Below are 22,574 nucleotides of genomic sequence, written 5' to 3' on the forward strand. Positions count from 1 at the left end.
TTTAAAATTCCACAAACCTCATATCAGGTGAAACACTGTACAATAGGAAGGTTGTAATAATGGTCTGTGGTAGATTTTAGAGGATTTATGTCCAGGATTTATGAGCAGGTGATTTATATGACTTTATCACATTTGAGGTAGTGATTATGTTTGCTAATAAATTTTTGTGCCAAGGACCATTTTTCACTTTAATTTTCATTTTATAACAAGTGTTATAATAAATGACAAAAAAAATAAAAAGAGAGAGACTTATTGGGATAATCTAATCTAACATGAAATGCGAACCTCCCCCATGAGAAAACTTCTGATGAAACGATACACATGGTCACTTTATCATTTGACAAGTCTGACAGATATAAAAAGTTAGTCTTTAAATGTCAAGAGCCAAAATGTCTTTGTAATTGCTGGTGTTTCTAGGATTTGCAAGGGAATTATTAACACAAGATAAATATTTCTTCCTTACGCCCTTCTTTCATAAGGATTTGACTGTCAGGAAATGGAAAAAAATGAAGAAAAGAGAAACTTGGCAGTCCAATATTTCCTGTCAGGATCCCATCTATATAACTATTCTGCCAGCATAATCTTAATCATGAAAACTGTTTAGAGCTACATTTAAAGGGTTGGGGGGGGGGGATTACATTTATTTGTGTCTGATATCAGGATGTGCAGCCATAGAAAGAGTGGAGAAGAGGCATCAGACAGGTCAAGTCTGAACTAGCAGTAGAAGACAAAGCATCTTTTAAACCTGAGGTGCATACTTTACTTGCTATAGAAATATCTTTGGACTTCAGACAGGCCTTCAGGTGTGATATTGGAGAGTTGTTGGAGTAGAATTATTCCAAAAGGAAGAAGATTTTCAGGGAGCCTAAGTATAGTGTGCTGTTATCTGAGAACTCTATAATAAGGGAAAATGATACCAGTTTATAACTTGCTTTGAAATAGAATTATAGAATTACCTTTTCAAAGAAAGGTACATTGTGGGAGATTTGTAAAAGCTGCATCTGACATTGTTTCCCTCAGAATAAAATTTCAAACCTTATAGATCTTAAGCTTCAAGGTGTATGGTCAGATGGGATTTCACTTCCATGTAGGTGCTGCATATATTGGTATGTCATGGGAAGCTTTGTTGCCTCAGGAGCAAGTGCAACTGACAGATGATCCGAGGTCCAAATTACTAACCTAATTACCTGTGCACCATCTCCTCCACAGAGACCACCCAGCCAGGAGGGAGTGAAAAGCATGTCTGTAAACCTTGTAGCTCTGCTCTTAGTGTGGTACAACTTCTCTGTGTCTTTGGGGCTGGAGGCCTAGAGCTTAGAATTGTAAGCATCCCCCAGCTATTTACTTCCATTCATCATTTTATCCCTTCCTGTTCACACTTTTAACTCTGCTTGGGATTCTTTGTACTCTAACTTTCTATCACTTCAAATTTTCTTCAGCTACTGATGGTAGAAATAAACATACAGCTTTTAGTTGGTTTTAACATCAATATTTTGGCCATGAAGAGTTCACTAAATATTCTTATGCTGTTATATTCCTTCCCCTTCCTTCTTCTAGTGAAATTAATAATAATAGGAAGATGTATGAAAATAAAGTTTCCCAGACCAGAAAACAAAAATATTTCAGTACCAATATGTTACAATGGAAGGCTTTTTAAATAAACATGAAGTATCACATTAAACTGGCAGGTGAAAATAATTATTAATTTTTGAAGTTTTGGAGTGGAAACATTGCCAAAATAAGTGTTTGGGGATTTCAAATTTAGCTAGTCAAATCTTTTGTCAATATCTTTTTTGTCTGAGGAAAAGAAAAATTCTAATTACTATTACTCATTTTTACTTGGAAATTTATTGTTACTGTACTTGCCAGCTTTGCAAGGAGCTGAAAGTTAGCCTGGGATGCTTCTGTGTTACCAATAGCACTGAAGTCTCCACAACTACAATGGAATCCATCTCACCCTTCTGTATTTCTGTGGGGTTTAAATACTTACAGGAGTTAAATCTAATTTTAATTAGTAAACAGCCTTTAAGTAAGACAGGCCTGTTTCTATCCCAGCGTGTTTTGAGATATGCTGCTAAGAATGCAGTTGGGCATCTTCCTGCAAATATATGGGAACTCCTGCAGATGGAGAAGGGCAGTGGGGAGGTCCCAGACTTTGGGCAGATCAAACAGATATTTTAGAAGTTCCTGAGGGCATGACCCTTTTCTGACCGTATATTTTTGAGAGGAGTTGATACCAGGTTTCAGAGCAAGGCTGGAACTTGTTTCTTGGTTTATTAATTTGGTAGTTCATTTGATCCATGTTCTACAGCCATACTAAATTCTAAAGTTGTGTTATTTGATATGTAGTCTCAAAGATGTTTGTATACATCAGTTAAATTTGCAGTTTTGCTTCAGATTACAAAAAAAAAAAAAAAAAAAGAATAAAAAAGACACATGGAATTTTTAGCCTGATGTTCTAAAAAGTTATCTAAAAATAAGAATAAAAATAACCTCTGTTATCCCAATATATAGATATTTTTCCTACGGTCTGCTTCCTTCCTGATTTTGTTAAACCTAATATTCCCTGCTATAAATGGGCAGTGTTTCACTATGGGGAGTTAATGAGAAGAAAATTCTTCACCTTTGAGGAACAATTTCTTAATTTAGATTACTTTTTTTAAAACTGAAAGAGAACCAAAAAATAGAAAAAGGAAAAGCTGCTATTTCAACAGTATATTTTTTTCCCATAACATTTTAGGATATTTACACCTAATGTCATTACACATTGTAATTATGTAATTGCACATCTTAATTACACATTCTCATTATTCCATCATGCATGCTACAACAATTAAGTAATTAGTTCTAATTGTATAAATTAGATCTAATTGTATAAATGCATAACAATGGGATAAAAATGGCCTGAAAGAATAGGAAAGACTGATTAAAATGCAAGGAGTGCTTTATGTGCCACAAACCTGTGCTATCAGAGGAACATGTAACACTGGACTGATCCTGTGGGGTGATTATTAGTACTGTTTGAGGACTCTTACTCTTCTTAAATTGAGAGTGCTGAGTGATCACAGAAGTTCTTGGTAACCATTTTCAGACACTGGATTGTGAGTTTATTTGCAACTTTTGGCCTGATAATGAAATTCCAGTGGTTAAATTTTGCTGCACTGGCACATGTGTATTGAGTATGTATGTAATTGTTTACCAAGTTGGTCTTCTAGGCTATGTAGGCTCCATGCATTTATTTATTTAATCTATGCCTCAGTTCTCTCAGACTTCAGTTTCCTGTTGGTGGTGGGAATTATAGGCTACAGCTGCCTCAATCCACTAACCTCAGCAGTACACAGCCTTGTGTACTGCTGTGGCTGTACAGACTGCAGAACTAGTGACTAGAATAATTTTAACTTGCACCAAAAAGCATATTCCCAGGTAATGCCTTGGGTACGTATCAGGGGACAGTGTGTATCAGGGGACAGTGTATATCAGGGGCTATTTCCAAAGACAGTATGAATGAAGCTACTGTATTCTGGGTGCATGAACAGAAGATTTTCCCGTACAGACACAAGCTGTTCCATCCCACTCACCAAAACCAATCAAGAATGAACCCAACTTATCCTGCTTAGTTGTGTTGGATTTCCATGGAAGAGTTTTGGTAGCTGATGGATTACAGGAGTGGCTTCTGTAGAAAGCTGGTAGAAATTCCTTCTATGCCCAATAGAGCCAATGCCAGCTGGCTCCAAGACTGACCTGCTGCTGGCCAATGCCTAGCCCATTAGCAATTGTAGTAGCACCTCTGGGATAACGTAATTAAGAAATGGGATGAAAAATAAACTGCACAACAGTAGCCAGAAGAAAGGAGTGAGAATATGTGAGATCAACAGCCCTGCAGACAAGCAGGTCAGTGAAGCAGGAAGGCAGGAGGTGCTCCAGGTGCCAGAGCAGAGATTCCTCTGCACCCTGTGGTGCAAACTGTGGTGAGGCAGGCTGTACCCCTGCAGCCCATGGAGAATCATGGTGGAGCATTTTGCAGCAAAAATTATCTGGTTGAAAAACCCATGCAGTTTGAACAGAAAATATTTGTCCTGCCCTACCTAATTCACTTTATTTCATAAAGGTAAATTAAAAAAAAAATATGAATTGTTGTATTGCGACCATACTGAGAATTCCCTTGCAAAGGTTTCTTGACCTTCAAGGCTTTCTTTCAGAGGCCGGCCAACTAACACAGATGTAGCAATGGCTTTAGGAAAAAATCCCAACATAACCAACCTAATTTTAATTGCATCTTCGACTGGAAATTCACCAAGGTGAACTATTTAATTTCTCAGGGGAACATATACCTGCCCTTTGTAGCACAATGGAGAAGATGTCCTGTGTATAGTGTAGGGCTTAAATTTATTTGTCTTCCTTTGTTTACAACAGAAATTTTGCACTAGGCAAGAAATTTGGAGATCATTTTTTTTCCCATAGTAAATGCTTTCAGTTTTCCTCATAGAGGTTCCCTAAGAAATCTGCAAATGACCTAGTCTTTCACTTTTTTACTTAACCATTTATTGCTATTGTTAATAAACAAAACCAAAACAAATGGAGAAGAAATGCATTTATTTTCACTGTTATATATGTTATAACATTTGCTTCCATTCTTTCTTTTGTGCACTTGCCAGAATGAAAATTATTATTTTTCACTTTACTCCCTATTCCTCTGTCTGGAATGAAAAGTATGCCAAATATATCTCTACAGTAAGTCCATTGGGGATAATGGAGTTCCAAAGGGTTTGAATGTTACTTGTGTGCACAACCTATAACCTCATTTTCAGCAGCACAGGAATAGAGGTTCTCTGTGCCTTTATTTAGAGCTGTAGCTTCCATTAAATTTAATTACTTCTCCCTGTGGCTGTAAATAGAAGGTGTCTCTTATTAAATTTAATTCATTTTTCTGGCAGCTTGTGTGATAAAGGTGTGGCTACTAAATGAGGGTGTTTCCTAAATGGAAAGAGATTGAATCAAGGATTTATAGGAGAAGATTCCAGTTTTATACTGAAGCTGATAAATCTTACTGAAATAAGAACCACAACTCTTGTAAAATACACCAAAATTCCATGATTACAAAAAGGAGTTATCTTCTAGACCTAAACTGCAAATACAGGAAAGCCAAGAATAGGAAGGTAAACTAAAGGTGCACAATGAATGAAACTATTGTAATTAAGAATGTTAAATTAGGTCTGGTTTGGATGTTAGATCATTTGATGGTACAAAGGTAATGAAACAGTTAAGAGAAGCAGTATGTTTTCTTCTTCTATAAACTTTCTTGACTAAGTAGCTTAAACATAAATCTGTATATGCATGTGGGCTTGTTCTTTTCAGCTGCTGCCACTGCAGAGAGTGGAGTAAGTTTTCTATATTGATAATGGTGGCTTTGTTTTGCTTTGTTTTTTAATATGCTATGCTTATTTTCTTCCTTTCACTATTGTATTTCTCATCAGTCCTGTTTGAAATTGACCCCTTCCATAGCTGACATAACTCTTGAGGTGGTGTAAAGGTTTCGGTAAAGTTTTCATTGGTCTTCTGGGGGAGGGAAAAAAGGTAATACCCTTAGAACTGTGCTGTACTCACCTTTGCTGCTCATAATCTTCCTGTTCACCCACTGTACATTTTTTATCACTTTATTTTCTGCACGGCTACAAATATGCATATTTATGAAGTACTCATCACCATGGTATCCAAGTGCACTTCAGTTTATTAAAAGGATTATATGATGTGATTGCTTGTAATAGCAGGAGATTGGATATGATGATGCAGGTTCCTTCCAGTCTCATTTTTCTATAAATTAAACTAATATTATTACATTTTGCTAAAAATAGGTATCATTTGGAAGGTCACTACATAACATTCAAAACAGCTCCACTTTTGTTGCAAAGTACATAGGGAAATGTTCAAGGACTCTGCGTTTCAGCTTGCAGGTGGGCTTTCCTTAGCTGTGGTTAGGAAAGCTCTATCTAAAGCAGTAAAACAACTCAAAGAGAGTCTGAGCCTCTGCAGGCCTGCTTGACACTGAAGTCTAGCTGTTTTGTCCTGGCTCAGATAGCCCTAGAATGAGGGGAAAATGAAGTGCTAAAGCATTTTTTTCTGTACTATTTTGCCTGCAATGTTGGGATTCTAAAGCCTGGGCTTCTCCAAGGGGCTGCCATGAGCAGTCCTTTGTGCTTGGTGGCATGCCCTCAGAGGGAAAGTCTTGTAAAAGCAGGATGATAACTAGTGAAATTCATTTTAGTGACAAGTGTTTATTTAAAATGACAGACTACTTCTACAGGACATTGACGGAAAGAAGGGAGAGGGTAGAGGCTACATGGTTATCTGGACAGGAGAATGGAAGTCTGAGCTGGGCGAAACAGATCTGTCCCAACTCCTGTTGATTATTAATCACATTCATACAGTCTTACACTGGGGCATTCTGAATCCTGATGGGATGCTTATTAGCTGTGTGCCATGCTAATGTGGTTTGTACGGGTCCAGCTGAGTACACTAGCAGAGAGCCTGTGTTTGATGTGTCCCTGTAGGCAGACTCCTGCAGAGGACAGGGTTGGTGTCAGTAGCCAAGATTATATGTCCAAAAAAGAGGACAATAGGAAGTAGTGTAACATTCCATTTTAACATATGTGAAGACCATGGAGTAATTAGTTACATTTCTCTGAGATGCTATGTTCGTATGTGAAAATAAATAAATAAAACCCTGCTGTATATAGACTATGCTGTGTAGGACTAGCTTTCCATGTAGTATGCATGTTCTACACCCGGCTTAGCTGAAGGGCTCCAAAATGACTCTCACAACAAAGGCTGATAGGCTATAGATATCTATGAATTTATCTTTCTGTGTTTTTTTTGGTGCGGTGTTTTTTCTTTTTGGATTTTTTTTTTTTTATCTTTCATCGCAAACACTGAAGATATTGTGTTTTCAAAGGTAATCTTGTCAGCAGGTACTTCTAGATTGGTGTTGTAGAATAAACTTTTTTGCTTTCCAGTGTGTACATGCACATTCATGGGACAGGCACTGAGGAGGTTTTAATTTGTAAGGGGTTCTGTTTACAAAGCAGCCAGTGACAGCAGGATTATAGTTCTGCTGATCCAAACAGTTATTGAACTGAATTTTAAATAGTTAATCATTATAAACATTCTAAGAGGAAGACTGTGTCTGTTGTGATGAAAGGCTTATACTATTATATTCTTAATGTGTTTAAAAAAATATATCAAGTAACGTAGTAATTATTGCTGCTTGCAATGCTTGTTAAAAGCTGCCACCTCATTTCCAGCCTTGTGAAATTTAGGTTCATAACATGAAGTGGTAGGAACAGAATCTTGCCATGACATTTCAGCTTAACATACTTCCTGTATGGTGCATCAGCACAAGGACTATGCTGCATATAGCACATACAAATGCCTTTTTTTCTGAGACTTCAGCTTTGTTCATTTTCAAATACAGCTCTGGTGGAACCAGCAGGAGATGCTAAAACCTAAGTTTTCTAACTAACTCAAGTACCCCAGTCCTTTGCCATATTTCTTTAAGGTGTAAAATTTTTGAAACAAAATGCGAAATAAAGCCTTGAAGGGCTTGTGTTTACTAGGAACACGATTTCAGCTTGGATACTATGTCCAAGTTAGCTTTAGATGTAGCTGTCTGAGGTATGGCAAGTAATGAAGCTGCCTTGGCATGTGTTTACTGAGCAGGCAATGTTCAATCTGCTGAAATTGATAGTGCAGCTATTTCATTTGTGATCCCACCAGTTAGTCAAGAGCAAAATTTCTAGCAAAGTATGCTCTTGTGGAAGCCTGTTACCTCCACAGGCTTATGCATTGACTTTCAAATCTGTGGTCAGGACTCAGACCAAGATTCTATTACAAAGGCAAAATAATTGGCTTGCTGTATTCCCACTAGAACCTGTGAGGAGAGGAGTTGCCTGTTGGGGCATTTTTCAGTTGCTTATTTCTGTAAGACCCTGGAAATTTAAAGGCATTTTAAAATGGGAAAACTTACACTTAATCGCTTAAAGTGGTCTTGCTGTAAACAAAATAGCCCTAAATATTTACTGAGCTGTGGGTGTGGGCAGTAATTTTTTGGCTGTTAATTTGTTAGACCATTGTGAATATGGTATGATCACTAGTTTACTAACAGATGGACATCCTTTTAAAGCCAAGCTGTTAAATATTTTTACTGTTTTAGTTTGGATGGAAACCAGCTTTTTTACCTTATGTTGTGCTTTTTATTGCTTATGTCAGAGGACAAAATTACTTCCAAAGCGTGCTTCTAAAAATAAGGATCATTTCTGTAATCTGTTTGCACTTTTCCACCAGAGCTTTCTCTGGATACTCCCCTGCTAGAACTATGTCTGACCTCAGGGCCTTATTTTCTCCCCTGTCCTGTACCTAAATCAGTGGAACGCTGTTCAGTTGATTGAAGTCCAGGTACAACAGACTTAGGAGATGTCATGGCAGATGCCAGGCCTAGGGATATTTTATCAGTCTATTCTCTTTGATCAAGTATTCCACCATTTGTTGGTTTTGCCATCTGTCATTCTTTGTCTGGTGAATCCCTTTTTTCTTGTTGACTGTGTGGTGAGTCCTGCTGCCTATGTCTGACTCATAGCTCCTGGACCAAGATCTGAGCTAACATCCAACATAGTTTTTATTCAGAACTGTAAACGTAAATTTAGAGTTTCAGTAATATACAGTGTACTCTGGACATAGATGTCAGGATGCATATTGATGGACGTTTTTACTGGTTTCTTAGTCAAAGGATTGCTTTTCTGAATAGATACAATACACTACCCAGTGTATTTTAATTTGAAGAACACTGTGGGTTTATATGTGACTTCTTTATTGGTTCCAAGAGCTAATGCCAAAGAATCCTTAATGTTTAAACGGAAACTCTGGAAGTTTCAAACAGAAGAATAGCAGAGGAAGAGGTAATTGACAAAGAATGGGTTTAGGCCTTCTCTTGATTTTCTTTAGTCCGAAAAACAAACTCTACATTTTTTTAATTTTTTTTTTATTTTTTTTACTCAAAAGGAAGAAAGTAATTGGAAGAGGAAAGCAGTGTGGTTAAAGAAACAGTCTGATGTAATTAAATTGAGAGAATTAGGTGACATCTTGGAGGCAAATTTTATATAAACTGTGAGCCAAAGCTTTTAACTTCTCAAGTCTGGTACTAGTTGCAAAATCATTAACTCACTGCTGACATCAAAGGGTAAAAAGTATGTGAAGAGTATAAACTAAGTCAAATTATTAAGGAACATAAGAAAATTATGAAAAAATATTAAAAAATGGATAAGACAACTAGCAGGTGACAAAGAGTAAAGGAAATAATTATGTAACTATATTATCAGAAAAAGGAATTCTGAGGAAAATCTGTTCCTTTACACTGATGACCAATTATGGTGAAAACCAGCAGTGTTTCATGGTTGTTTTTTCTATTATTTTTCATAACAAATTTCCTTGCTTTTTTTTTTTTTTTTTTTTTTTTTAATGAAAAGCTGCTTGGTATAATTATTACCACAAAGAGTTGAAAGAACTTGCTCAAGAACACAGCACAATGTGGATAGATGAAGCAGATAATTTCATACTAAATCTTTGACAAGCTTCATCATAGACTAGTTATAAAAAGAATGATGTCTCTTACTGGTTATTTTGTGAAGGATACCCGACAGAAAAATTAACAGACTTAGCATGTTATCTTTGGAAAAGGAAAGTCAAGGCATCATAGATCAGCCAGCTGAACTTCAGTTTCTAGGAAAAAAAACTTTGGAATAAATAACCAAGCAAGCTTTTGTAAGCACTTGGAAGATAAAAAAATTAATAGCAATCTACCTTTTTAAAACATTAATTGAACTAGCCTAGCTGTTTCCTTTTGTAGCAGGATAACAGTTTTTGTGGACTGTTACTTCTAAGATTGTCACCTGGGTTTAAATAGGAATTTTGTGCAATGAAACAAGTTGAAAAGTTGGGCTAGTCACCCTAGTCATGACTGTCAGCCTGCCTGACTTCCCAACCATCGAAAATTCCTGTCTCCATTACACTGCCACTTTTCGTGGGGTCTCATTGATGTAAGTTCCCTTCCAAGGTTATAGAAAATTGAGTTTTGAAACCAAATTTACGTTTTAGCAGACATTCTAGCCAACCTGCAGGTGAGGGTTGTAAATTAAGGAGCTTTCAAAAAAAATTTAAAGAAAATTGCAAGAGAACATAAAATAATTTTAAATCTTTTCTCCGTTATAAAGCACAATGGAGACATTCTGAAAGGTCTTTAAAATGCTTGTTATTATATGAAATTTAAATGTGGGATAATGGGTACAAAGAGATTTAGATTATTTCTGTTTTCTCCACTTGAGCATGGTTTACTTGAGTAACTGAAGGGGAGCAGAAAAATCCAGGTGCTCCTGGGGGGAGGAGGGGATGGTTGCTGGAGCCGATCTGGGGGATAACACAGCCAGAAGGGCAGGGGCCCTACCAGCCAGGACCCAGACCCATGCAAGCAAGGCTACCAGAGCAGACCCAAAAACCATGGCCTTATTCAGCCAAGAGCCCAGTTCAGCAGGCAAGTTCATGGTGATAAGACAGGTCAAGCTGGGAGATCAGACTGCAGGTCCAGATCAGATCCAGTGAGGAAACAGCCCCAACAAATCACTAAGGCCATTTAGTGCCCTCGGGGCACTTGAGTCAGACCTTGATGTTCCCAGACAATTGTATAGACTTTAAGTAAGAAAAAGTGTGCAAAGACCACTGAGAGAAATGCCTTTTATCTATGTGTACTTTTATATAAAACTTCAAGGTTTAAGATTTCATTTTCTTTCTCACCTTACTTATCATGCTAATATAACTTTTCTGTGCTGTAATTAGAGTTATAGCCAATAGTGACTGGTGAAGCTGAAAATATTCAAAAATTCAGACTTAATTTTCATAATTTTCCAAGGCGCAGCAGTTGTTTGAAGCTGTAATGGATGGTTTACTACTGCTCTCCTGCTGCAGTTGGCTCATCAGTATTTTGTATCATTTAAATTGAATTTGCACTTGCCCAAGCCAGAAGTGTTTGCAGCTTCAGTGCTGAATGGGCAGGAAGTATTAAGGTCCTCTACTAAATATATGTCTACTGTAACCATGCATCTGACATTTGGGATAAGAGTAAGTAATATATTGTGAGCCTGCAAATCTTATCAAACAGCTGAGGCACCTTTTCCCAGGTACAAAGATTCTCTTTGTTTAACACCTTCAGTTTTCTTCTGCACAAAAAATTCTCTGATCAGAGACTGGAAAGGTGTGTACACAGATTATCAAAACAATACAAAGCAATAGTAACATTTTAATGGATTAAAAGTAAATTTCCATGTTGGCAAAATGAGAAAGTTTAATGTACTTTAGAAAGTGAGTTGTTTTTGTAAATGAATTCATCCTTCCTCAGGACCATTAAAGAGGGCAAAGAACTTTAAAAGAGAAGGAATAAACTACTTAGAGAATTTTTTCTTATATTAAGATGTATATATTTTTGTCATTTGTAACAGGCATTTCCATTGCTCTGGGAACCTCCAGAACTGGTTGATGTTTTGGAAAGTACCCTCAAGGCATCTTGCTGGTCAGCAAAACAAATGGTGGGTTTTGCCTATAAATACTTGAAGTCTTTTCCCTCATTATTGCCAGCTCATTGTTCTTCCACACAGAAGTCCTTTCATAACCACTATATAGGATTTAGCCCTTTGTAGTCCTCTTTCAGGCAAATAGAGTTAAAACAGGTCAGTCTGCAAGTCACTCATTTTCTAGACTAATGGTTGCGGTCTCCCAGAGGAGAAGCATGTGATTTAGAAACATTTTAAGAACTGTTCTTTTATCTTTTTCAGTTGACAGAAATGTGCCACAAGTCAGCCTTGCCACATCTCTGTTTCAAACTTTTATTACCAGTTCTGTCTTATATCAGTATTTAGTAGCTAAACTAATAGATTTATCAAGTTTCACTGCTAAAAGGACTTACAAGCCTTCACTGACGAACATGGGTATTTTAGACTTTTAAGCAGATTGAGCTCTACTGCTATCACAGTATCCTGGAAAATGTATTATTTAGAATTATTGCTTTGAGTTCTAGTTTACTATACTATTTTGTGTACTGTTGTTTGGTTTGGAGCTATGTAATCTTTAAGGTTCTTTCCAACCTGAACTGTTTTGTGTTTCTATACTAATATATATTTTATACAAGATGTATGTATACAATAAATAGCCTGAAGAACTTTGCATATGCTTACTTATGAATTTGTTAGAAAGTTTTCAGTGAAACATTTTTCAGCATTTTGGAATCTAAAACTGACATTCAGCATGAACTGGACTTAATTGAACTATATGTATTTAAGGGAAAATGTTGCTTGATCGGAACGAGTGCTAAGTACTATTTATAAGAAAGGTTTATCAAATAGAAAAATACAGACTAGAAAAAGCTAGAAAAATTCTAAGATTCTAGAGAAGGTTGGCAATTCAGAAGATTAATTCAAGCTAATTGCTGTTGCTCACACCCCCCTCTTCCACTAAGTTTCCCCACTCCCCCCAATCATTACTACTTGGTATAAAGAGATGCATAGTTGTACACCCCTTCCAAGTGAAATTCAGTGGGCTGTAATGTTGTCCCTAGTGTCCGACCTTACAGTTAAGAAGACATCTTAAGCATCCTTTATTTCGCAGTCTCTACAGATATTTGAATATTTTTTGTGGTGTTTCATAAATGTATTTTTGCGCACCAGATATGGAGAAACACATGAACAGAATGGGGATTTTGGCAGTTTTTGATAATATTTTTACTATTTTGAAGAAAAATATAGGAGTTGATGTTGCTTTAGAAAAAAAACAATGATCTTCCTTATTCTAGTTCATCTTTTTGTTGGAAGTTTTGGGAGGTCTGTCTGTTAGAGTATCAATGTTTCCTCCACTTCAGTAGGTTATTTGTGCAGACAGCTCACTCCCTTACGGTTTTAGTGACTGAGAACAAGTGAAGGACAACAGCTGACTCTGCCCTTGTGTTATTCTTCAAACTCTTTATCAGGTGTTACTTGAATCACTTTCCCTAAGGTCACAACAAGCTTAGTCAGGTAATGTGGTTGTGCATGTGACCACATCCTTCAGCAATCTGGCTTTGGTAGTAATTGGCTTGTTGTCTATGCTAAATATTTTTCAGTGGTAGAGTGCTGAAGTAAACTGTCCTCTTCTGTTAGTTCTTATCTACTACACTTGAACAGCGCGCAACATGGAAAATGAAAATATACAGGCAAAGGCAAGTAATCAAATGAAAATCTGCATTCTGGCACAGGCTTATTCAGAGATTGTAATCTTACAGAGAATCCCAGAATTGTACAGTCAAGTTCTCTAAATAATCAGTTATCTGCTAATCAGGAAGAATTAGTCTTTTAACTGTGGACAGATGTATGCAATTAGAAACAAGTCCACATCTTTTTCAATAAAGGAATGGAAATTGACAGTGGGGAACAGGTGCATAAATGTCATGGACCATTAAAACTTATCACATGTGCATTATGAAGCAGGTGGAGAAGCAGGTCAAGTTCATTCACCAAAGACCGCATTTTGTTGTTATACAGTATGGAACATGGCAATACTTTTGCAAAATAGCTTTCTCTCAAGTAGTACTTTTACTGCTGGATGTGCATGAATTTTTTCCTTAATAACACTAATATTTCAATTGGCTAAGCATTTTTTACTCAGAGTGTTCTATATTAACATATATTGTGTAGCTTACGCCTATGAAATATCAGTTAATATCTAACTAACAGGTCTAACTTATCTTTACAGATGTATCTCTGAACCTAACCATGGCTTCCTGTATGGTAGGTAATTCAACAGTTAGGCATAATTCTTCCACCTCTTTTGGATGTTAGTGGATGGTTTCCTTGCAGCTCAGTTTTATTAATAGTGTAGGATGGAAAATGTCAGCCCTTTGACAGTGACTAAGAAGGAAAAGCAAAATATGCATGTCTCCTCTATGCCCTGCTAAATGAGATCCAGCAGTTATACAGCAGAAGCTTTATTAGTTGTAATAGCAAACACACAAGTTCTTGTTGCTTTTTGAGTATCTATATAGAAATAAGGTGTTAAAGTGGAAGCACTTGGTAAAGTGCAATTTATAGTTTTATTTAAATGTGACTTTAGGAATCCTAACCATTAGTATTTTAAGTGCCTTTTCTACAAAATAGCTTGGACTGATTCCTTCTTCTGCTTCAAATTGGCCTAATTCCATAGAAAATGAAGAGCTGGATTAACATTAGCAGCAGCAAAAACCAGCTGCAGACTTGCAGCAGTACAATACAACATAAGTCTGGAGAGGAAATATCCAGTTTAAATATCCCTGACATAATGAGACAATCTGTGGGATTTTCTTAACTATTGCTGGGTCACTGAAAGTTCATTTGTGTATTCACAATTACTTCATAGTGACTAACATTGCCCTATTTTTTGAGGTAAAGGAGAAATTGATGATTGGTCTAATTAGACAATGAATATGAATATATACTGAGGTACCTGTATCTCCTCTAGATGCCGACTTGCTTGAGGAGCAATACAGTAAGTATGGTGGAAGTGCTTTCTGTATTAATTGCAGCATTATGTTAAACACTGTCTTAGTTTGGCTTTTTACATGGTGTCTACCCATAGTGATTGCATAGCACTAAAGGAGTAAACATGGTGCTATATTTTATTCCACTCAAAAGGAAAAAAAAATATTCTGACAGAAAAATAGCAAGTTAATAGCCAAACAAAGCTATAACATTTTTAATCAGAAATGTTCAGCTGAAAACTTTCCTTAACAAGAAGTATTTGTGTTGTCAAGTATAATTAGCTCTCTACTTTTCTCTTGGCCCAACTTCCTTCCCTGGGATCTTCTGCACTGTGGCTGTTGTGGTTCACTCTTGAGACCTCTTGGTCTAAGTCAACCAATATTTCTCAGAGAAACTCAAGTGTGCTTCTGGGGGATTATCCGTTCTAAGGACCACTCCCATCAGGGCAGCATGGAAAACCCTGAACTGGACACACATTTCCCTATCTCTGTGAGTGTTGTGCTCTGAAACACCCTCATACACACTCATTGCCAGCCTTAGGTCATTTGTTGCCAGCCTGTGCTGCGTCTTTAACGTGGCATTATAAAAACTTTCTCTGGTAGGTGTTGGCACAGACTTAGGTAGGAATTTCAGGCCATTGAATGAGTACCTGGGAGATTTTGTGAAGTAATACTGGCAGACAGTTGGAAATTATTGCACCCTGGTTGAAAATTATTTGAATCTTTGGCTGTCATTTAAAAATACGTATGGAGGGGTTTTGCAGTGTTTTTTTTTTTTTTTTTTTTTTTTTTTGTGGGAGCAGGTAATTTTCATGATGCTCTCTGGAAGAGGAAATTTTGTCCTGGTTTGTAGCTGTAGGAGTTTGATTATTCAGGAAAATGACGTTTTTTGAGTAAGTTTTTGTTAACAGTGATTATGGTTGCATAAAATGTTTTATATTCTTAATTGCCATTTTTTTGACATGTTTGAATTAACTGTTCTGTTGTTCCAACTAAACTGTTTGAGGTCATGATCATTGAGTGTAGTTGCCACTAACTGCATTAATGTAGCATTCCAGACCACTCAAGTTCATAGGCATCCTGACAGATTTAGAGAATGCTGGAAACATCAAATCTCTGAATTTAGTCTCTACAGAATATGATCAGAATAGTGCCCAATACTGCAATCATAACTTTCTGTAGAGCAGATGGAATGCTCTTCTGAACTGTTGGTGTAATTTAATTTTTTATATACGTATAGTATTTATTTATTTAAAGGGTAGTAGTTTCATAGTTTAAATGCTGATAGTTGTAGAGCTAATGCCCTGGTCATAGGTATATGTATCATGCAGTGATATTTATTTCCGACTAAAGGAAATAGTAAAGATTTTTTTCTTTTCCCTTGATCATGGCTAACCAGCTATTCAGAAACCAAATGCTGTGAGCTGTGAACACAAATGCTACAGTCTGTCTGAATGATTGGAGGATGGACACTCTCTATAGTGGTGCAAAATTCCTTAAAGTGCTTCTCTCTCCTCAGCAGCATCACTTCAGACTTCGCAAGAGAAGTCTGCCTCAGCCAGATACTCCTCATCCATATTCAGGCACTGAGAGCTCTGTATTGTCCTGTGCTGAAAAATCAATACTGTGAATACTCTGTGTGCTGAGCCTATTTGATCTCTATGGTTGTCATGGCTACACTTCAAGGTATTGATTCATCCACAGGGATCTCAGGGTTGGACGGTCCCTGTATTGAGGCAGAAATCTTTTGTCCTGTGAAATCTAAGCACATTCTACAATGTACCCAGTTTCACATATACTTAGACCACCAAAGTGGTTTTTTTACTGTTTTAATCTTCTAGGGGTGAGGGTGGAAGGAGCCATTTCTCAAATACCTCCTGCAAATTCCAGCAGATTCTATTACCAAAGATAATGCAGACATGATAAAATATATAGTGAAAATTATATGGATGAAATGAAAGACACTCAAAATAGTGCTGGTTTGCTTCAGTGAACACAGTGACTCATGCAGACTGGATGTGTCCTCAGTATCTGTTTCTTGCATCCTTTTGTTCATGTATTGAGTCCATTATGGTCAACTTAAAGTAAATCAATTGGAAAAGATTGTGATTGGAAAGGATTCTAATTTGCATTAGAGCTGTGTATTAGAAACTGCTGTTTCATACTGTTTATTCATAGTTTACTTTTTTTGTAGATGCATATATATATATATATACACACCCCTAAATGTATTTATAAAATGGGTCACAAGTTGGCTATGTTAAATATCTCCCACTTTAATCCAGAAGTCATGTCTCTCTGTTTAGATACCTTTTTGCTTGTATTCTCCAAAATAACTGATCCATCTATGATTGTTACTGGCTTGTCTGCTGGAACATGTGTAACAATTTAGGTAGCAATGCCTTAGCCAATTTTACTGGCAGGGAACTGGTTAAAGTAATTGGTAAGGAAACAAAATAAGTGTTGCTTGTCTAAGACCAAAATGCAAGTCATTGAGGTCCAAAGCTCCACACAGCAATCTAATCTCCCATTGTCTTAGACAAATTATATTTTGTACATCAGTATTTCCAAAAGCAATTTTTCTATTGGAGAAAGGTGACTCTTTAGTGGAAATTACTAAAAATGTGGAAGAAAGAGAGTCAAACAGCATCTTATATTTATAATCCAGTACTGGATTCAGGCAATACACAGTGTTTTATTGTGTGACAGATCTTTCTGTAAAAAAGTGGGGAGATGAATAATGGGAAACAAGGTAGGACAATTAATACGTAAGTGTGTTCCCCTTAGTGTGTAATGCATTGAACACCAGGTTTTTCTCTTTCAGCAAGGTTGCAAATACGTGTTTTGAAAGTATGGCTTGGGTTTTGATGGAAAGGTTTCAGTGAAAGTGTATGGAGACATGCTGCTTGAGTTCACACCATAAAGTTTGACATATGAAGCCCATGTCTCATGCAGAAATAGCTTTCTCAGTTGAATCTGTCTATTCATTCTACCCACTGACTGGGTAAATGTCAATGAAAAACCGTGAGGAATACAGTGATAGGAAGGCTACTGGTTGCCTTGGCCTGCTGCTCCCTCTCTGATAACGGGTGAGCTTCTCTGAGGGATTATTGCTGGACTTTTGACTCTACCCTCCAGCTGGATCCCTCTCAAAGGTGTATCTTTTCCTCACTAAGGCTTGTGCTAGTGAAACTTACAGAGTTTTTTGTCTTCATAATGAGGTACTGAGGCCCCATTGTAATTTCTGTCTATAGGGATTTCTGGTGTTAATAGAGTAAACTATCCAGTAGTGTTTCTGCGGAGAAGCAAGGAAAATGTCTTCATGGGAAACCTGGCAAGTTTCCTAAACTTTAAGCTGTTTCAAAGAATTTTGGATTGCATTTATACAAGCCTGTATTCCCTCTGGTTCCCTGTTACATATGCTAGGTTTCCGTAGATGATCCTATATGTGGAGGAAGTACTCTAAAATACCTCTTTTTCTTTGGTTATCCTCTGTGAATATACATGCTGGGTTAATAAGAATGAGTGCTGAGCTTCATTTCTTTATTGGATTCAGCCACAAGACAAGCCTGAGAACTTGTATTAGAAGTGAACTGGAGGTATTGTTTTAGATTCAATGTGTGTTACAGTCTTCTGTTTCTGATATCAAGCACAAGCTAATGTGTCTTTCTTCACATTTGAATTTCTCCTTTCCTCCCTGGATTTTTCTGTACTTTCCAGTATTACTTACTAATAGGTTGGGTAATATTTAATGTCTTCCATTTTGAAATCACTTCTTATCTGGGACTTTCAAATTTCTCTCAGTTTCCATGAGGCATATTCAATGCAAAGATGAAAACCCAGTACTTGTTATTACTAAAGTTTTGTTCCTGATAGAACATAGACAGCTTCTTGCAATTAATCTCATCTAAATTGTTCTGTACTCTAAACCTGCATGTTAAGATCTTGGTTAATTCATATAAAAGGCACAATGGGCATTTTAAGCTGAGTTCCAAAGCACAGACTCATTAGACATACTGTTCCCAATCTGGCAAATTGTGGTATTCGTGTGTTCCTGAATATCACCTTTAAAGAAACTATTATGGAATCGGGATCTGGAGAGATGCAGGACCCTGAAGTTACTAGTTCCATGCCTCTAGCCTTTTATGGGCATCTTACCCAGCTTATGACCAGAGCCAGTCAGAAGCATTTTATGATGCTGTCTAAGCTGATATATTATGTCTTTTAGTACCTTGTATTGGCTCGGATTAAGTGTTGTGCCAATGTGACTACAGACCTGGCTCACATTAAACGATGTAGAAAATTGAAAGAATGAGTTTCAGTATACTTTTAACCTATGTATAGGTACCTTAAATATACTCACATGAGGTAATTAAGTCTGTGAGATCCAACTTCTAGATACTGACTGGTGTCTGTGGAGTCAAGAATTCATCCTAAAACATCCTTAAAGCAAAGTGGTCATTTAAGATATACTTAAAATTATGGTGGAGATACTGTCTGCTTTTGAAAAAGAAACTTTGAGAGGAAAAAACACACCAGCTTTTTTTTTTCTTATTATTTATCTTTTTTTTTTTTTTTCCTCCTCTTTGAGAAGTAAAGTACTATAATGAGAAAGGAAGAATAGTTATATTTAAGAGACTCATGGTATTCCATCTCTGGTTACTGCAGATTATAGTCTTCTAGAAAGCATTCTAGGTATTTAGAAAAAGCTGTAATTCATCTTTTTCTAGAAGCCTGGGATTAATCCTTTATTTATGAACTATTCAAGGTCACACTTTCAGCAGTAATCTGCTTAGTAGATTTTCCTGTAACTGATGCTTTTTTTTTTAAACCCTGGGAAAAGAAGATGTTGCAACAAGGCAGTGGTAATTTCTATACAACTGCTATAAACTGCAGTCTGTCTGGAGAATACTTTAACTGTATGTTCTTTCTTGATTTATATTTCTGAAGGATTGGTATCTGTAAACGTATGTGTACACATATTCTTCAGTCCACAGTGTTTTTTAAAGTCAGAACTTGAGATTTACCGTAGATGAGATATAATTCATTCTTGAGGTTAGGAGAATAATAATTGCCCAACTGAGAGGAAAATATACCCAAATATACCCTAAATCCTGTTATTGAAGGATTAGATACTTTTTTTTAGCTTTTTATTTATCAAGGATAATTCATGATACACTGAAAACACACAGTGCATGTAACTGTTTGGGGAGAGTTGAACCACATGTACATCAAATGTCATTGGCAAATATACCTAAGCACAAAGACTGTAAAGAGTGAAGACTTCCCATCAGCTCTTAGCTATGGCATAAAAGATGTCATTATTTAACCCCTCTGTACTATATTAGGAGGTGGACTCAGTTATATTTGAACCAATTTAAACCAGAGCAATATCATTTGGTCTGATATATGATGACAAAATGCACTGTCTTCTCATGACATCCACCAAAACTTGTGATAATCCACAGTTAAAATTCTTGCTAATAGCAGAGAGAAATGGTAGTGAGGAGATGTTGCAGCTTAGTTCTTAAGGTTTTTTTTTAACTGCAAAGAGATCTTAGAGTACAGTTCAAATAATTTACTACTCAAATATTTCTTTTGCAATAAACATTTGATTATGGGGAGCTAAGTAAGAGAGTATCTGTGAAATAGTTTTAAATAACTATGTCACTTAATCAAAATAGGTTTTCAAGTGGAGTTGTTAAAATTTCCTTTTGGAGGGTTTAAGCATTTTCATCTGCTGAATGATTTATTTCCCTGACATTAGCTGAATATTATGGGGAAAAACACAGTTCGACCTCAGGCAGGCTTGCATGAGATGTGAGACTGTTCCGGGTTGGGTTTTCCTTTTTAAATTTTTCATGAAATTCTCTCAGCAGGGCCACTGTTCATCTCTCAAAAGATTTTGAACCTAATAACTGTAACTGCTTCACTCCAACCATCAGGGAAAAAAAACCAAAAACACAGGGGGAAAATATCCCCTCCACTGAAAAACATGCATTTCATCAAAACTCTCTTCCTGCTTTTGCTGCATGATAATAACACTGAATAGGTTTAGGGGCTATCAATTGTAAAATTATCATTTTCCACCAAAGCAGCATTATATTAAATGCTTAATTATTCATTACTAATGTTTGTCATGGTGAAAGATTGGTTCTAGCAATTTTTAAAGCAGTAGGCCTGGCTTTTCTTCCTTGAAGGTTAATGTCTGAGCCCTCAGTTTCATTTGCTTCCCTGAATGTAGCACACCTCATATTGTCACAGTTTAGTTTTTTGCTTGCTCTCCTGTCACTCCCTTAGTGACTGAACAGTCACAGTGCTAAATACTTGGTAAGGTCTGTTGCCTGGCTGTTCTGGTGTTTGGATTGGGAAAAACAGTTCATCCTGGCAGTAAAAATGGGTGTCAGTAAGAGTGAGGTTGGGGGCTTCGTAAGATACAATCATTCTTGGCTAGACTGAATCATTCCTGCTTGGGTATTTTTCAAATGGTGGCGTTTAGTTTTAAATGGAAAAAGACGTGCTGAGATTATGAGCAAATTATGCAACTTGCAGAAAGCTGTTTACTCATTTGAAATTAAATGCATGAAATATTGATGGTGCATTAATTACATGATGGCAATAAAAGTGGACTGCATTCAGTCTTGCATGGTACAAGGCCATGCAATTACAGCCTTAAGCTTTTTTTCTGTGGACCTCTCAATGTTTTAGGTTTGTGTTTTGTAGGCCAATTTCAAGGTAACCTGTAAATATAAGGTGAAGGTTGTTAGGAATTTTTTCAGAACCTTAACAACATCAAAAATCCTGTGTAACAGAGAGGTCTTTCATTTCACTGAAATAGAGAAGATGATTGTATTTTTATGATCATTAGAACAAACTGCTCCACATGCTGTTTTCATACTGCTGTCCTTATGCATCCGTAGAAGAGTTTTGACTACAGGACGAAGCCCACTGTAGAACACTTAAATTTAAGACTGAAGAACTAAAACAGTTGCTAGAAATCCAGAAATGACAAACCAGACCTAATGGTGTTATTTCCATCAACTTTGCTATCACTGCTGGAGATACTTTCTTGTTAACCAATAGGCTAGACAGTAGTTTCTTTAATTTCTGAACCTACTAGAGATTTGTTTAGCATTTTTTTTCACTCTGTACCTACTCCACTAAAGGTGAATGGGTGGCATCTTGTGCATAATGCTAATTACTGAACTTGATTCCTATAAATAAAGCCAGTACTGTATAAATAATGAATTTTATACTTATCTATATGTGTGCTAGTGTTCTATAAATATAAACGTGGTAATTTTCAGCAGAGCTATTCGGTGCATTTTAAAGGAGATAAATAATTAATATGAATTCCATTTAGTTATTAAAGAGGCACTGTCAAGATAAAAAATCATTGGAGTTTTTAACAAAATTTCCTGATTGTTAGTAGTCAGATTGATAAATGAAAACAGCATTATTTGAATAGTTCAGGCTTTGCCTTTGTTATCTCTATTAATACTCACCCTTTACAAATGACGATAGAAAAAGTATATCTGGCCAGAGAGCAGATGGAGGCCCAGAATTTATTTTTTTTTTCCTGTCTGTGTGCTTTTCACTCAGTCTGGAAAGTAAAGTAACTGTTTGTTTTCCTAGTTTCTAAGTTTCATTTGCAGTTAGGCGTCAGGATTAGCTTTCCTTTGCCTCCCCCATTCTCTTACCCTAACAAAATATGCTAATAGTTTAAAGTGCCTTAAAGGAATGAAATTACACTTTTAATTAAGGACATAAATATGTTACAGTTATGAGATTAGGGACCAGAATATTGTGGCATCCCCTTTCAGGAATGTATTTCTTTTTTTGCAGCCTACCTAAACTGGTGAACAGTCCAGTAGTTCTCATATTCTGTGCTTAATATGCTGTCTCATGGAGTTGCAGAGGAAGTATATGTAATAGAAATGTAGATGTTCTCTTCACACTAAGAGTGGAGAAACTATACAGAAAGACTTCTTAAGTT

Source organism: Psittacula echo (assembly GCF_963264785.1).
Source record: "Psittacula echo genome assembly, chromosome: 4".
Taxonomy (NCBI): Eukaryota; Metazoa; Chordata; class Aves; order Psittaciformes; family Psittacidae; genus Psittacula; species Psittacula echo.